General features: G+C 61.7%; 1 long non-coding RNA gene across 1 annotated transcript; it reads left to right on the plus strand.

The window, feature by feature from the left end:
- The first annotated feature begins 825 nt into the window (after positions 1-825).
- Positions 826-6,155, plus strand: LOC129481934 (uncharacterized). The gene is made up of 2 exons (XR_008657552.2): positions 826-1,110; positions 5,710-6,155. It is a non-coding gene; the product is annotated as an uncharacterized lncRNA (long non-coding RNA).
- The last annotated feature ends 6,294 nt before the right edge of the window (positions 6,156-12,449 follow it).

Raw genomic sequence — 12,449 nt, forward strand, 5'->3', positions numbered from 1 at the left:
GTATACATACTATATATCAATTTTTTTAAGTTTTTAAACAAAATCTGAGATAATTCATCACTAGCAGACCAGATACTACAGACAGGCCCACAGGCTGAAATGTAAGGACACTAGACAGCCACTTACATCAACTTGAAGAAAGAAACACTAGTAAAGGTAACCATGGAGGTCAATATAGAAGATGGTGTGAATGTATTTTTTTAATTTTAATCTTGTATGCTTAGACATAGAGTTACCATATGTGTTAAGCTGTTTTTACGGAGCTATAAATACCTGAGACCAGGCCATTTATAAGAGAAGAGGATTAACTGGCTCACAGTTCTGCAGGCTGTACAGGAAGCATAAGGGCTTCTTCCTCCAGGGAGGCCTCAAGAAGCTCTTACTCACGGCGGAAGGTGAAGGGGGAGCGGATGAGTCACATGGTGAAAGCGGGAGCAGCGGGGTAGGGGAGGTGCCACACATGTTTAAACATCAGATCTCACAGGAACCCAGAGTGAAAGCTCACTCTTCACCAAGGGGATGGCTCAAACCATTCCTGAGGGAGTCACGCCCGTGACCTAAACACCTGCCACCAGGCCCCACCTCCAACACGGGGGAACACAATTCAACATGAGACTTGGCAAGGACGTGCATTTGAACTATATCACCGTATAACCCTGGAAGTCTACATCTAGGCTGATACTCAAGACAATTGAAAACAAGTCCACACAAAACTTGTGAATCAATGTTGTCACAGCATTATTCATCATAGCCAAAAGATAAAATCAGCCCAAATGTCCGTCAGCTGATGGACAGGTTAAAAATGTGGCCCATCCTCGAGAGGCATGAAGTACTGACGGGTGGAATGACACGGAGGAGCCTCAGAAATACCCACCATGCTGCTGCCCAGAAGAGGCAGACGTGGAAGGCCACGCGCTCTATGACCTCATCCATGGGAAACGCACAGAGGCAAGGGCTGCCAGGGGCTGGGAGGAGGGGGCACAGGAGGGCTGGCTGTGGGGATGCTGTTTCTCCCGTGGGCGGTGGGCCGGCTGACCCTGGCACTGCACCACAGTGGGAGTGGACCAGATGCTGCTGAACTGCCTGGACTTTCAAGGGGTAAATTCCAAGGTATGTGAATTATATTTTAATTTAAAAACATTCTGTGAGAGATCATTTTTGTTAAAGATGCCATCTATGCTTAAAAGCCTGCACCAATGCCAGGCCATACCACGGTGGGCCCTGGTGCCCCCACCCAGGGAGCAGTCCAGCTGCGAGCCCAGGCTGATGGGGCCAGCACGGATGGGAGGGGGCGTGGAGGGGCCCACAGATGCTGTGGCCCAGCCTGGTCTGAGAGGGGCCACCTCTGTGCTGGGGCTCCCAGGCACCCACCTCCCATGGCAACTCCTGGCTCCGGTCGGCTCCCAGCCCCTCTGTGGCTTCGGAGACCGAATCTGCCTGCATCTGCCATTGATTTCCAATTCCAAGGATGTTGTGTTTACAGTGTAGTGAGATGAGTTTGTGTTTCTGCAGGAGATTCTAGAAGCAAGACCTCAGAGTGGGGGAGGTGCTAGGCCTCCCTCCCACCTGGGTAACCCGACCATGAGCCTGGGGAAGCTGGCTCGGCACCCCCAGCCCTGACCTCTCCTCGTGGGCCTGGCACGGCAGGCTTTGGGCACAGCCAGGACCCCCAGGGCCTCAGTCTAGCCCCTCATTTTCCAAGGAGGCAACCGAGGCCCAGCCAGGCTTTCAAGGCCGGGCAGAGCCAGCCTGGAACTCAAGTCCCCAACGTCCAGTCATGGAATGTTGTACAAGAGGATTCTGGCAGCCAACCCTGACATCTTTAAAAATGATCTTTCTGGCCCTTAACTACTGGGGCAGCACAGTTCCTCAGCTGTCTGTCTTTGTGCTGGGCTGTGCCTGGCTTTGCCTGCAGCTATCAGTTCTATTTTGTACGCTAGGAACAAGGCCAGGGCAGCCTCTGTGATCCCCTCGAGCTGGCCTGTCTTCCCTGAACCTTCCCTCTCGGCCCCTGGCCTTGCTGTAATGTCCATGGACACCTCCTGCCCACCCTGGTGGGCACCACTGTGTGGACACAGTCCTGGGAGGGGTGGGGGCACCACTTTGGGAACTGAGGGTCTGAGCTCTGCCCTGTCTTTGAGCCTTTGTTTTCCTTTGCAGACTTTGTTTTCCTTGTGTGCAGACGAGGCCTCCAGCCAGGTCCTCTCCAAAGTCTCGGCCCCCTGCCTGGTGCAATCTTTGCCTGAAAAACCCGGCCCCCCGAAGTGCTCTCACTCCTTTGAGTCTCATTTTATTAACAGGGGGCTGTTCTCATGGAAGGTCCCACACCCACTGTCTTAGCTGACCCCACAGCAGGGAGGTGGGGAGGGCAGGGATCTTCTGCCCACTCTGAGGACAAGGAGACAGCCTGGAGGGGGTGGCTGGAGGGTCTGGCTCTGTCCCTTCCGCTGCGCTTGGGCCAGGAGCAGGATCCCAGCTGCCCGACTACCCTGTAGTCCACACCTGGAGGATGCTGTCACCCGTGAGTGCCCTGGACCTGGGGCGCTGTCCTGGCACTTGGCACCCCTTCCGGATGAGGGGGCAACCCAAGCAGGCACCCAGCAGGCAGGAGACAGAGCTGGGCCTGGCACCAACCTGGCTTCCTTCGAGCCTTTACGGGTCCCGGGGGCACCTGGGAAAACTCTTGAGTTGGGTTTTGGTAGCAGGAACGGGCCAGGCCCCACATCCCAAGCAGAGGCCGTGGGGACTGGGAGGCAGCTCGCTGCCCTAAGAGGGCGGTAGTGGGGCCCCAGGCCCAGAGATGAGCCGCGTCCCACCCCACGTGATACACCCCTGCCCCTGCACGCGGCAGGCCCCTCACAGGGCTCTACTCCAGGGCGTGTGCTGGCAGCTGGGGAGGCCCGAGAGGATAGTGGTTCCATGGAAATGGGAGAGTGGACACTGTCCAGGGCGCCGGTCCCAGCCCCAGGGCCAGCGAGGTCAAGGTCTCCTTGCTGGGCCTCCCTTCCACTAGGCGTGACCCCAGGAGGTGGTGTGAATGCCCGCAGGGGCTGTTCTGATCAAGTCCACTCAGCATCTCCCTGTCTGCGCGTCAAGGGCGTGCCAGCAGGCAGGGCACTCCCTGCACCTCCACACAAACCGGCATCTTCTTCGTGCTAACTTGAGTGGCCTCCAGCCCCTCCCCAGCTCCCTCCCCAGCCCATCCCCAGCTCCCCACCCAACTCCCTCCCCAGCTCCCTCCCCAGCCCCTCCCCAGCTCCCTCCCCAGCCCCTCCCCAGCCCCCCTCCCTGACCCCTCCCCAGCAGTCTCCCCAGCCCCTCCCCAGATCTTCCCCAGGCCCCTCCCCAGCCCCCTTCTCAGCCCCTGGGTGTCCAGGCTGTATCACGGCCTCTTGTGAGGACAGAGCAGCTGGCCGTGGTGCTGGCTCTTGGACCTTCTAGAGCAGCTCCCTGGAGGCCTAAGGGGGCTGGGGCAGGTGCAGACACAGGTGTTCAGCCCCCGTGCCCAGCCCACTCACAGGAGAGTTAGCAGGGCAGACGCCAGACCCCAGGCAGGACTGACTACGGGCTTGGGACAACACTACCTGGAGGGGCAGCAGCCCCCAGGTGAGCAGAGCTGACTCAGTAGCTGCATGGGACGCTGGGCCTTCAGCCTGGCCGCATTCACACCTGGCCATCCTGGCAAGCTCAGGGCTGAGACCAAGTTCTAGGGGTGCAGAGCAGCGCCTCCAGGCCTGTTGCCCCCACTCAGCATCTCGGGATCCACTGTCCCAGCATGGGTGCCCTGCATGGGGCCGGTCCTCCCGGGACCTCCACGCAGGGACATGGGCTGCCAGACCCACCCCCTGCTGCTGTGGCTGGATCCAGGGTCGCCTTCCTCTGCAGGCACTCGTGGGCTGGGGGGTGGGAGCACGAGCCTGGGGAATTCAGGAGACCCCGATTGCAGTTCTGGTTTAGCCGCAAACCAGCTGCATCCTGGCCCCCGGTGGCCACATGGACGCCATGCCCTCAGGCGTGTGGGGCTCCCATGTCCACGGCTCCTGCCCGGATGCCCCTCCACGTCTGTGTACGTCCCTGCTGCTACCAGGCCCCCAGCTGAGCGAGAGCGGCCAAGGCCCAGCCTCAGAGCCCACGCTGCCTCCCGGCCTCTCCCGCCCCACAGGCCCTGGCCCACGCTGGTGTCCGTGCTCCTGGCTCAGAGCTCCGCCAGCCCGTCCTCCCTGGCTTCCTACCACTCTCTGTGCGTGAGTCACTGGGCAGGAGCCACCACGCCAAGAAAGGAAGCCGATAGGGTGGAGAGCATCCTCGGTGTGTGTCGTCAGGGGCACCAGCCTGGCCACCTACCGCCAGTCCCCCTGGACGAGTGACGGAGGGCTTCTTCTCAGGGTGCACTTGAAGTCACAGACACCCCCCGGCAGAAGAGCCATGAGTGCTCGCGGGGTCCAGGCTTCGGCTTGCGCAGAAGCTTAGGCTGAGGCACCGCGGAAATCTGCAGGGTCTGGTTTTGGATCCGATTTATGTCTCTGCTCTGTCGCCAAAGTTTTGCCTTTTCCGGAAGTTACAGAAATGAGGTCTCACAGGATGCGGCCCGTCTGGCTTCCTCCACTTAGGCGCGCTTGGGACTCGCCTGTGCTGCGAAGGACCAGCGCCTGCCTTTTGCCCCCAAGATCCCGCGGTATGGGGGGGCCACAGCTGTTTTATCCCCTCGCCGGTGATGGGCACCTGAGTTCTCTCCAGTGCGTAGGGGGTTACAAACCAGCGTCTCTCCACATCCACTCCCAGGTTTTGTGTGAATACAGGTTTTCGGTTAATTTGGGTGCAAGCCCAGGACAGGTTTCTGTTGAGCCCTGGCTCCCCGACTGGAGGGTCCGCCCGGACAAAGGGGTGGTCACGCTGGAAGTGCTGAGTGTGGGCGAGGAAGTGCAGCAGCCTCAGCAGCAGTTTCCAGAATGCTCTTCCTTGGCTGGCAGAGGCAGCTTGCTGGGAACCCGAGGCTCCGCAGGTTTTGCGAGTTTGGTAAGAAGGTGTCACACGTGAGACGCACAGGTGCCTGCAATCACTCGTCCTCTGCGGCAGCAGCAAGCAACTCCCTGACCCCGGAGGTGGGGATGGGCGGGGCCAGGCCACGTAACAAGCAGCCCTCAGGACTCGCAGCCTTCCCATCCGTGCTCCACGCCCAGCATGGGTGCCTGGAGGTGTTGTCCTCACTGTGTTAATGCCCATGACACAGGAACTTGGGGGAGAGATGCCAGCATGGCGCCCAGGATGGAGTCCCTGTGGGGCAGCCTGCGTGGGGCACCGCTGTGACCCAGGAATGGACTGAGAGTCACCAGGGCAGGACCATGAGCACTGTCCTTCTGGGGTTTCCTGTGGAATTGGGGGCGGGGGTCTGGCCAGTGAAATCTCCAGTGCCAGGGTGCCCATCCGACACCTGGCTGCCCGTGTGCAGTGTTTGCCAGTTACTGTGGTGTAAATATTCCTGCCTGGCTAAGCTGCACACAGTGACTCGGACAGCAGCACCAGCACCTGTGCAGCAAGGACTCCCTAAGGACTCTGGGCAGAGTGAGTTTTAGGGGTGCAACAACAGCTGTGAGGTCCCTGGGGCATCCTCCCGGCCACCTGCCACCAACACAGCCCAGCCTCTCCGTCCTGGAGGCCCCCGCTCCTGCAGAGCCACATGATGTTTGTCTGATGCCGTCTGTCTTCCAGCTCTGCTCTGAGGCCTGACCGTCCCTGGCCTCCAAGTGTCTGCCGACTGAGAGCTCCAGCTCCGAAGAGGTGCCCGGTACCTGCTGAGCAGAGGGACCTGAAGGAGCAGATGCCTCTTCCTCAGACATCTGCGGTCACTTCACAGTGAATGAGGCTCCAGCCAGGTGCCCTGAGAAGTGGCCAACACCCTACCCAGGAGGAGACCGCACAGCCACGGCCAACGTGGGGCTTGAACTCAGGGCTCCGGCCTCCAGCCCTGTCCTTTTCCTTGAGTAGAGGTGACCCCCACAGCGGCCTCTCCGCATCGCTTAGGTGGGGAGCACATGTGGTGAAGACGGGCAGCCTGCAGGTGCCTGCTACACGTGGGGGCCACGGCCGATGGAAAGCTCAATCATGAGTGAAAACAGAGAAAGTGTTTCTGAAAATATAACAAGTCAGTGGGAAATTAATTTATCCAAAAGCAATTTAAAGCAGCCTTGCAGGAACACAGGTTCACACTGGCAAAGCCATCGCTCACCTGTGGGCTGTGTCTGTCCATCCACTCAACAGATTCATGAGCCTCTGCCCAGCGCCATGCCCAGCCCAGGGGCGCCAGCGTGGGTGGGGTGGGGCTCCTGACAGATTCCTGTGGGCAGCGAGGGCCGAGGTGCTGAGGTGCCAGGCAGCCTTGCAGCGACCACAGTTCTGCTTGACCCTGCAGGGGGACGTTTGCGCAGAGCCGCCGTGCTGCCCGGTCGGGGGTCCCAGGCGCTGGGCACGCCCAGGACTGGCCCCATGGCCAAGATGGTGCCGCACAGCCTGGCCTTTTGTCAGGTTCCCGGGATCCACACAGACGCGACCCCCGACCCTGCACAGAGCCCCAGAGCCCTGGAACCCTGGCTGGCAGAAACAGACAAGAGTGAAGGGTTCCTATTCCCCTTTTCTCTTCTGAGACCGGAAGGGCCCCCTGGGCTGCTGTCTCGTGAGCCGTTGCTCTGCACGGGGCTTGTCTTGGGCGAGAGGTAGGCAGAACTGGCCTGGGAAGCAGCTCTGGCCATGCCTCCCCCACCGTCTTCAGGGAGCCAGGCCCATGTTACCAGCCCTGTTCTCCTGGGAGAGGTAGGGTGGCACACAGTGCCTTCTCCAAGAGGCTCCTGGCACAAAGCACAGAAGCTGCTCCCCCCTGCGAAGCTCCCAGCCCAAGGCGAGGGGACAGGGCACCATCCTGCCAGGCTCCCTACGAAGGTGAGGGGACAGGGCACCATCCCACCAGGCTCCCTGCCAAGGTGAGGGGACAGGGCACCATCCCACCAGGCTCCCTGCCAAGCCCTCTGGAGTGTGGATCAAGGACTGTGGTATGGGCAGAGGCTCCAAGGACATGTGGTCCAGGTTCCTGTTTCAGATGAGGGAAACTGAGGCCGGGGGTCCCCAAACCACTCCCTGCAGGGTCAGAGGTTGAGCTCAGCCTGGCTGAGCCCCCGCTGCTTGCGCACCTGTCTCTCCCCGTCCCAGGGAGGCCGGAAGGTGCCTGATGGGGCCCAGGCCAGGGGACCCCTTCCACCCTCAGAAGATGGGGACTGGGGCGCAGGAGGTCCAGAGGGGGCAGACCAGACTCTGGCTACTGTCCCTGCTGCCAGCCCATGGCCTGGTGCGGGGAGAGCTCCACATAGCAGGGACAGCGAGGGTGTGCAGGAGGGAGGCCAGGCTGTCTCCACTGCCACCACCACTGCCTGAGGGACGCCTCTACGGCACAGCATTCGTGGCCCTGGGTGGGGTGGAGGGAGAGCTAGGCATCAGGCCAGCAAGGCATCAGAGTCCACACGGCGCTGGCGTCTGAACCAGCAGGGCTATGGGACCTGAGCAGCCACGTGGCATCATCTGCCACAGGCCCGGGCCTCCCCTGACACCGCAGCCACTGTGGAGGCTGCAGTCTGGTGCCACCTCCCAAGGGGCAACTTCAGCCTGTGCTCCCCCTCCTGGCTGTGAGATGGGCCCAGGGCCTGCCCCACGCAGCTGGGTGTGCTGCCTCAGACCCAGCCCACCACTGAGGGAGAAGCAGGAAGCCCACACAGCTGCTGCCACTCAGCCCCGTCGGCTGCTCCCCTGCAGGGCTGATGTGAGCAACCCCCATCGCCGGGGGAGGAGGAAGCGGCCCGTGGCCCAGCTCCCAGAGCTGCAGGGGCATCAGGACGGTGGCTCCCTCTCGCCTGCTGTGGAGGCAGCCCTGAGGCCTCGCCCTGGCCCTGCCCTGCCACCCTGCTCAGCCCAGCAGCAGAAACAGGACTCAGGGCCCCATCTCCGAGAGCAGGAACAGAGCTGGCATCGGGCTGAGCACCCCCATTCCCAGCTGCTCAGGGCTGAGCAAATCACAGCTCTGAGCAACTCTGAACCTTGGCACCCACCCTCCTCCCAGAGCACCACAATTCCCGGGGCACCCACCTTCCTCCCCAGCATACCTACCTTCTTCCACAGGGACCCGCCTTCCTCTAGGGATACCCGGGTGCCTTCCTCCCAGGGCACCCACCTTCTTTCCAGGCACCTACTTTCCTCCTGGGGCACCCGCCTTCCTCCAGGGGCACCCACTATCCTCCCAGAGTACCCCATCTTCCTCCCATGGCACCCACCCCATCTTCCTCCCATGGCACCCACCCCATCTTCCTCCCGTGGCACCCACCCCACCCACCTTCCTCCCAGTGGCATGAGGCTCCTGGGGAGCTGTGTCTGCGGGGGCAGCATGTCCAGCCTGTGTCCAGTCCTGGGCAGGGAGTCTCACGACGGCCTCCAGATGCACCTGCACCTGCCCAGCCAGGGTGGCCTTGACCAGGCCGTGCAAACACCAGGGCCTGGCCTCTCCCACATGGGGTCATCTGCTCACCCAGGGAGGGTTCGAGGCTCACCCCACAGCCCCTTCCTCCTGCCACAGGGAACAGGGGACCAGGGCAGCCTCCAGAGCAGTCCCCAGGGTGCAGGTGGCCCAGAGCCCCCAGACCAGCCCCAGCCCCAGGCTCCTGGACCACGGCCGGAAGGGATCTCCCTGCTCAGGGCTAGAGATGCCTGGCCTGGCACCAGCTGCTCAGCCTTCTCCAAGGCGCTTTAAAAAACACCCAGCAGCAGCACCTCATCCTCAGGGCACCTGCAAAGCTGAAGATGCAGACAAAAAATACAGGGTGAGACTCCTGGAGGCGACAGGGCTGAGCTCGTGCCCTGTGAGCTCTTTCCCAGGTTATAGAGCTGAAAGGAGCCCAGGGACCTGGAGGAGGCTGTGCCAACCGCTGCCTGATGGCTGGAGGTTGAGGGGTCAGCAGCCGCCAGCCTGCCCTCGGGCACTCAGACCCACAACCAGCGGCTTCTGGAGCAGGCCAGGCGGAGGCAGCAAAGACCCCTCTTGGGTCTGTTTCTTGTTCCACCCAGAGCCACTCTGGGATCTTTTTGATGTGCCCTTGGATGCCCTTGTTCAGTGAGGGGGGCAGGCAGGGGCAGGCAGAACAGACCTCACCACTGAGCGGCCCCCAGCGCTCCTCCCCAGCCTCCTGAGGACCTCAGAGGGGGGCCCTTTCTCTCCCCTGCATCTTGGCCAATGGGTCCTGCACTGGAGCTGGGGCCTTGGTCAGACTCCAGGGGCCTGAAAGTCTCCACCTTCCCCACTGAGGCTGGGAAAGGAGGCAGGTGGGCCTGGAGGTTCGGGCAGGGCTGCTGCTGGGCGCCTCGCTGGCTCTGCACCTACCTGCCCATGGTGCCAGCTGCCCTGCCGCTGCATCCCCAGGTCACACACGCTGGGAACCCCATGTGGCCACCCCTCAAGGTTTGCAGAACCTGTCCCGAGCCCCCCGCTTGTCTTTCCCAACATGGGTCCCCTGTGGAGGGTGGGCTGGGACCCTGTCTTTGGCTCCTGTTCCACAGCTTGCCCCAGCTGGCAAGGGCTGCAGACTCTGCGGACAGGCCAAGCTTGCCAGAATCACTGGCCCCATGCAAAGCCAACACCCAACTCCAAAGGGCAGCAAAGCGCCGCAGGCACAGAGCCTCCTTTCATCTCTGCAGCAGGGCTGAGTTTAAAAAGCAGATTTTCTACACAATGTCCTACGCGAGTCTCAACAGAGCTCAGGCCACGACCTCCAGCTGCCTGCAAGCCTGCATCTTCCTCTGGGGGGCTTCCCCCCTCGCCCTGCATCAGGGCCCAGGCTTGAGGGGTGATGGAGGCAGGTTCCCCTGCAGCCGGCTGTTCTGGGAGCAGGTGCCCGAGGCGGAGGCCATGGCCTCTGGGCAGGTGGCAGCTGCGCCCCCACCAGAGCCTGCAGCCCTCACGGCATCCCACATTGCCCCAGCCTCTGCCTGGGCCAGGCCCTCAAGCTGCTGGCTGGAGTGCCCAGACCGTGGGGGCAGTGGTTGAAGGCTGATGGCTCCTGGTGTCATTAAACACTCTGTTTTTACCTCCTCTGGGCCTAGGGAGATCAGCCTGGCACCAGAGGAGGGGCTGGCAGAGCCCCAAGCCAATCCAGGCTCCAGTCCACACCCACTGGCCCCAGGTCTGGCCACAGGCTGGGCCCTGGTGTACAGACAGCAGTGGCCACTGCTCCAGGGCCTTTGCACGAGCCGGCTGCAGGTCCAGGTGGTCATGGGGAGTGGGGCCGCAGTGGCCTCTTGTTTTCCTTCCCCTGTTGGGAGACAGCTGCTCCTCCTGGCTTTTTCTGGAAAGTGTATTTGTTATTTGGCTCCTGGAAACACCATCTGATGAAACAGGCTCTGTTGGGCTGGCCTGCCAGGCGGAGGCTGTGGGCGCCCAGGAGTCCCACCACGAAGCAGGTGGCAGAGGGCCGACGGCCCCACCCTGCAGGCCGGGACCTGGCACCTAAACGGGGAGATGGAAGAACGTGGAAAATTCTCCAAGAGCAAATTGATGCTCAGCCTCTGCGGGCACCGACTTGCTGCGGAATCCTGCTTTGCAGGTCATCGTTCCTCGAGCATTCGGACGCCTCGGGCCCCAGAAGTTCAAGAACAAGAAAGCTCTGTTTCATGCGGACACGCTCACACACGCACACATGCTCTGACACACACACACACACACGCACTTATACATGCACACATGACACACGCACGCTCACGCTTACACACACACACTCGTGTGCTCACACACGACACACGCACACGCTCACACGTGCACACGCACACTCACACATCCATGGCCACGTAGCCCCAGTCTCAGCATCATGTCCTCTATTTAGAAATATTGGCTAAACACCTAATAAATAACTAAACAGAAATGTAATCTTTAATGAAGTCTCACAAACCAAAAGCCAGCTGGCAGTTCCATTTAGAACATCCACGAACACAGCTGCATTTATAGGAAAACTTCTCCGTCAGCGATGCTCCCATGTGTGACAGCTACCCCCAAATGTCCTTCCTTCCCCTCCACACCCCCTCACAGCCCAGGGCCCTGGGGACACGGGTGCCGAAGGGCTGGATCTGGTGGACAGGCCAAACCCGGACCACGGGCCACGGTACTGAGCAGGTGGGGACCTCAGGGAGGGACGGGGCTCCCTGGGCCAGCCCTCTGCCAGCCGACCAAGACTAACCCTCGATGGTGCTCTCGACCTGTCCTCCCTCAGCAGCCTGTGACATCCAGACCAGTTCGTGGGCCCCTAGGAGGGGAAACTGAGTCCCAGCCCCAGGGTCCTCCCTCAGCTTCACTGGGTGCCCTGTGGAGGAGACAGCCAGGGTGTGTCACCTGACAGGCTCACCAGAACCAGGACAGGTAAGGGGACGGGGCAGGTGGGGACGGGGTAGGTGGGGACGGGACAGGTGAGGACAGGACAGGTAGGGTGATGGGGCAGGTGAGGGGATGGGGCAGGTGGGGGATGGGGCAGGTGGGGGGATGGGGCAGGTGGGGGATGGGGCAGGTGGGGGGATGGGGCAGGTGGGGGGACGGGGCAGGTGGGGATGGGACGGGTGGGGACGGGACAGGGTTGGACTCCAAAGGGTGGCCAGCAGCACTGTATCCTGGGGATGCTGACAGTGACGCAGGAAGAGTCAGGTCTCCTCCCCGGCCAGCAGCAAGGCCGTATGCTGGGAACAGGACCTCGTGGTGAGCAGGTGGGAAGGAGGCGGGTGGAGATGGTGGGTAGGGCTGCCCGGAAGACTCCCCGGGGATGGCCATGTGTGTTGGGAGCACTGCTGGAAGGACGGTGTGGCCAGGAGGAAGTCCCAGGGACAGGGGTGAGGAGCCTGAGCCAAGAGCCTGGGTGTGAAGAAGTCACCCTCAGCAGGCTGCACCCACGGGCCCGGGAGGGCTCAGGGAGGGGGAAGGGAGATGGGGAAGGGGCTCAGGCCTGCCAGGAGCCGGGTCCTGGCGGGCAGCAGAGGGTACGGTGCCCGGCAGCACTGAATGGGAATGGGCGGGAGGATGTGGAGCCAGGCCAGCCTCAGTGGCGGGGTCCTGGGGCCTGTGTCCAGAGGCGAGGCTCACACAGCGGTGGGACTGGTCCTGCAGGCGCGTGGCCACAGTGGGCAGGGGTGGGGGCTTTGGGGCCCTGGCTGCTCAAAGCTTGATGCTAACCTAGGGCCAACCAGACCCCACATTCGAGGCATACCCCACATTCGAGGCATACCCCACAGCATATCAGACATCTATAGCCGTGTAGCAAATAACCCCAAAACGCAGCAGCTTAAAAACGCCTCCACGTGTTAGCTCCCCCGTTTCAGGGGCAGCATGGCTGGTGGCTGTGGCTCAGGTGGCAGCCACGGGCAGCCCCGCATCCAGGACGGGG

The sequence above is a fragment of the Symphalangus syndactylus genome, chromosome 5 (genome assembly GCF_028878055.3).
Source record: "Symphalangus syndactylus isolate Jambi chromosome 5, NHGRI_mSymSyn1-v2.1_pri, whole genome shotgun sequence".
NCBI classification, from domain to species: Eukaryota; Metazoa; Chordata; class Mammalia; order Primates; family Hylobatidae; genus Symphalangus; species Symphalangus syndactylus.